We start from the raw sequence: 5,617 nt of genomic DNA, 5'->3' as shown, positions 1-5,617 counted from the left end.
GGCTGTTACTTCAATTCGTACGATTTGAATTTGATCGAAAACGAACCTATTCACCCCAAAAAAAAACTTTTTATTTTTTGAATTTCGAAGTTATGGGAGTTAAAAAAAAAAAAAACTCCCATTACTTTAAAATTCGACCTTTGATAAATCTGCCCCTAGTGTCTCGAACCCAGAACAAACCCTAAGGTCCCAGTCTCGGCTCACTCTTCTGCCTATAACCACCGCCTTTTGCTTTGGGAGGAGCCCTTCGCAACTCGAATGTTGCCAGGTCTTAAACGGGTGGTTAACCTTTCAGTTAACTTTTAGTATGTTATAGAATAGCCAAGTCTAAGCAACTTTTCAATTGGCCTTCATTATTTATTTTTTATTGTTTTTTAATTCTGATAATTTCCAGCTTTCAAATGGTGGTCATCTAAAAACACATATTCTGTAAAAGCTCCAAATGTATTGTTATTACTACTTTTATTACTCATATTTCTTTTCAGACCTCTCCTATTCCCATTCCAGTCTTTTATTTAAATCAGTGCATGGTTGCTAAAGTAATTTGGACCCTAGCAACCAGTTTACTGAAATTGCAAAATGCTGTAATCTGAGCCCAGAGCTATAAGTGAGCAGAGAGAAACTCAGGCAGGAAGTGATGTCACACCAAGCTAATACTGCAGCTGCTATCCTAAACAAACAGAGAGCTTCTAGAGCCGCTTATTCAGGTATGGTAATGCATTCTACAGAATAAATATAGTGTTATAGCTTGCACTATTGCAGCTAATCTATTGGCAATAGCATGCTTCATTATCTTTCCTTCTCCTTTAAAGGAGAATCTAACAATAGAAATGCTACCGTTTATGTTTTGTGCTTCTGTACCAGCCCAAGGCAACCACAGCCCTTCAGCATGTGAAAATATGTACCTCCAAAGATGCCCCAGTAGCTCCCCATCTTCTTTTCTGCTGATTCACTGCACATGCTCTGGGCTGTGAACCTCAAAAGATATTTAGTATATAAAATAAAGCATTTCTAGACATATTTCTTCAGTTTTCTATGTGTTGCTCTTTGCATGTTAACTTTTAGGGGGTTATTTGTTATTATTAAAATCCAAAATCCAAATTTTTAGTGGGGAAAAAAAACCCTCTATTTTTTCTGGATTTAATAAAGCCCGATGCTGCAAAAAGTCAGAACCTGAAAATCCGGCATCTCAGACCTACCGAGATTGTAAATAAATCAATGGGAGAGGTCCCTGTCGTATTTGGACGTTTCTGTGGTCTGCGCTGGAATTAGCCTGGAAATCTGACTATTTCCGACTTTTCAGACAAAAATCCGAAAAATTCTGGATTTTCAGGGAAAAAGCCTTAAAAAATAGAGTGATTCGGGAAAAAACCCGTATGATTGGGTTTTTCACTTAATTTTCTGATCTGATTAAATCGTGCCTCTTATATAGTAAATAAGGTATAACCGTGAATTCTAGTTCGGTTGGACTTTTTTCATTTATATATACATTCAGAATTTGATAAATAAGCCCCTGATATGTTGTAGAATTGCTAATTCTAAGCAACTTTTCATTTGGCCTTCATTTTTTTTTAATAGTTTTGAATTATTTACCGCCTTCTCCTGACTTTCTGTCTGACCCCATCTAAAAACAAATGCTCTGTAAGGCTACACATTTAATGTTATTGCTACTTTTTATTACTCATCTTTCTATTCAGGCCTCTCCTTTTCCATATTCTCTTATTCAAATCAATGCATGGTTGCTAGGGTAACAGATCCTACCAACCGGATTGCTCAAATTGCAAACTGGAGAGCTGCTGAATAAAAAGCGAAATAACTCAAAAACAGAACATCATAAAAAATCAAACCCAATTGCAAATTGACTCAGAATATCGCTCTCTATATCATACTAAAAGTTAACTCAAAGGTGAACAAGCCCTTTAATTGTTTTAATATTTCTAATACATGGGAAATAGGTGCTATGATTAATGTAGATGACGTACCTTTTCAATTAATGCAAGTTATTTTTTATAGTTGAAAATAATCTTTTTGATCGGAGCAAGTGTTCAAATTAACTATCATTAATAGTGATGTGCAAATTTGTCACGTTTTGCTTCGCCCCAAAAATTCGCGAATTTCCCGCAAAATGGGGAAAAATTCGCGATACGTGACTTTTTGTGCCGGCGTCAATTCAGTGACAATTCCGAGGCCAGCAACAATTTGACGCACATTTACTGGCTACGGAATTGTCACCAGCGTCGGAATTGTTGCCGGAGAATTTTTGCAGCACATTTTGCGAATGTATTCGCCATCAGTGGAACGAGGAAATTCGCTGCAAATTCGCGACTGGCGAATAAATTCGCCCATCATTAATCATTAAGACATTTTCATTCCCAGAATGCTGGGACACAGCTACGGCTTTAGCACTTTAGGCAACTCAAAAAGAAATAATGTGCTTGAGGATATAGTTTGTCCCTTATGTCAAATTGATGGAAATTTTGGAACACGCTCGGTGTGTTTATTTAAAATTTCGTTTGTGAGTCATGAAAGTCATGAAGTTTTACTGACTCATATCGACTGGTTGTGGAACATCAATATACTCGCCCCGTGTTTCTCCTTAGGCAGAACTATAGGCTCAGCGTGTGTTTCATTTGTTACTGTCTGAACTCCCACCCGCCTGGTTTATTAGCAAGTGCCACTGAATGAGCCAAAATCCTTATATAACACGTTCCCAATAACAACATGTCATTTATTGAAGAATATGAATGTACAGTATATATTACCCTTTAGCTGTAGAATGCTCTTGTGTGTATTTCTTTTGTTGTAGAATTATGAAGATGGGCACAGGGTGTGTGTAATTATATGTGGGTAATGTCTTCTAACAAGATGCAGAAATATTTAACATTGGGGCAAATTCAGTAAAGGGCTAATTTTTCACCTGCAAAGGTTCCGCCACACTTTCGCCACCACTTCGCTAATTCACTATAATGTTGAATTAGCTGCCGGATGCTGGAGAAGTTTCGCTTGCGTTAATTCGTTAGCACGAGCATTTCATAACGAACTTTAATTTCATAGCAAACTTTCACATTAATTTCTGCCTATTGAAACTTCATAAGTATTCTTATGCTTAGGTCAATTTGAATAGGGCGGGTACATATAGGTCATATATTTGTCTTTATTAGAGATGTTGGTGCAAAGGCTTGCACTTATTATTACACATGTCCAAGGAAGCAAAATAAAGACAAAAGAGATCCTCTAATGTTCTAGACATGAGCCCACCCTAAAACAAATGTGGCATGCCCCTCAAATGTCTAATCAGTTCGCCAGGTCTGAAGTGTCGAAGGAAACTCTGGTGTAAGAGGTAACGTTCTGTAAAATTCACACTTTAGTGAATTTGTGGAGTAACGATCGTTCGCCTGAGCGAAAATTCGGCTGGCAATAGGGAGCGAAACTGCACTAGCGACGGTCTCTTTCACTATGTAATTTTTTTTTTTATATTTCAGGATATTAGAAGTTCTTAAGCTGCTAATATTATAATATCTGACTTAAAGGAGAACTAAACCCTAAGGTTAAAAAACCCCTACCCTACATAGAAGCCCAGAACACTCAGCGCCTGCACTTCAATACATTTGTAACAATTTAAGATAAACAAAGATACAAATGTAACTATTTAAAATAAGCAGCTGTCTTGGGAGAAATCAGATTTACAGATTAAAGAGGTCGTTCACCTTCAAACACTTTTTTCAGTTCAGTTGGTTTCAGACAGTTCACCAGAAATCAAGACTTTCTCCAATTACTTTCTATTTTCTATCTGTGATTGTTTTTGTAATACTGGAGTGTAAAATTTCGTTTGTCACCTTCTAAAGCAGCTCTGGGAGTGGGGGTCGCCGACTCTGTAACTCTTCTTAATTGATACATACATACAAGATACATATTTAGTTGATACATTTATTATGTTTGTCCCTGCTGAGCAGAATCCCTGAGTTTCATTACAGGCAGCTGTTAGAATTGATACAATAGTTGCTGATATTCCACAGATACTGCTGAGAAATGGATCAACTCATGTAGCCACTAAGGGGTTATTTATTCAAAATTTGAATTTTAACTTTTTCATATTGTCACGTGAAAAACCTGAATTTTATGCGTTTTAAGCCTGAAAACCACAAAAAATCAATTGTTTTTTTTTTTTTTGCTGAAAAACCAGCGTCAAAACCCCGAAAACTCTGACCATTTTGTGTGAGCTCTAATACATCTTCTAGGCAAAAGGAGCCCCCCTATAAGATATATTGGATCATTCATCTGACACTAGGGTTGCCACCTTTTCTGAAAATAAATACCAGCCTTCCTATATTCTTGCCTTTTTTTCCTATGAATAACATTGGCCTCAAGCATCATTTTTACTGGGCCAAGTGGCAAACCTATCTGACAGCCATCTCCTGAATGAAGAAAGAATGAGGAAAAACAGATGCTGAGAGAGGAATAGTGAAGATAAACTTGATTATTTCAGAAAAAGTACTGCATTTTTAATGGATTGTATTTAGAAAGTATCTTTTTTCAGTATGCTGAAGCTTATATTACATTTTTATTTTCGTGATAGTTCCCCTTTAGGGCAGAGACAGGCGTGAAGATTCGGGGAGATTAGTCGCCCGGCGACAAATCTCCTTTTCTTCGGGCGACTGATCTCCCCGAACTGCCTCCCCGCCGGCTAGAATCTAAATCGCCTGTGGGATGGCACTAGTGTTGCCACCCGGCCGGTATTAAAAATTTACCGGCAATGTAGCTGCCGGTAAATTCGTAATACACCTAAATAAAGCCCGTGGCCTGCCCCCAGCCTGCTCCAAACTTACCTTTTTTCCTGGGCTTCTTGCCAAATTTGCGAGTTTGGCTCTGCCCCTTTGACGTCACGACCCGGCCAGCCAACAGCGCGTCACGGCCCCACCCTTTTATCCCCGCCCCTTCCACCTGCCGGTAAAGATAATTTTAAAAGGTGGCAACCCTAGATGGCACTCGGAGAGCTTTGTTTTCCAAAGTCGTTTCCTGGTGAGGCAACTTCGGACGACTTCAGAAAACGAAGCTCTCCGAGTGCCATCCTGCCGGCAATTTATATTCTAGCAGGCGGGGAGGTAGTTCGGGAAGATTAGTTGCCCAAAGATGAGGCGATTTGTCGCTGGGTGACTAAATCTTCTCGAATCTTCTCGCCTGTCTCTGCCCTTAAGCAATATACTTTGAATGTGTGAGGTCACTTTGTTCTACAATGACACATGTATTTATTCGGGGAGAAGCGTCAGAATCCCACTAGTCTTTCGCACATTGGTTCAGCCTGTAGGCTTTGCCTCTCCTGTATACTATTGACTTAACTGTATGCGTTCCTTATTTAAGCAAAAACATCTGTCAGAGACAGGAATGGGGGAATGGACAAGATGTAGAAACCAGAGCTGGACAGCTGCCGAGTTTAAAAGGGGGAAGTTGGGCCCTGGGTGGGGGGTGGGAGAGGGGACATGATTTATATGGTTTGCAAAAGTTCTCTTGGACTGGTGTTTTCTGTGGGTGTGGGCTGGGCGGGTGTGTTTGTGCTCCTTCAATTTGGGGAGAGGGGAGGAGTGCGATGGTACAAACATCTCAATGTGAACTCCCACTC

The sequence above is a fragment of the Xenopus laevis genome, chromosome 7S, assembly GCF_017654675.1.
Source record: "Xenopus laevis strain J_2021 chromosome 7S, Xenopus_laevis_v10.1, whole genome shotgun sequence".
Classification (NCBI taxonomy): Eukaryota; Metazoa; Chordata; class Amphibia; order Anura; family Pipidae; genus Xenopus; species Xenopus laevis.
This window is presented reverse-complemented; position numbering follows the sequence as displayed.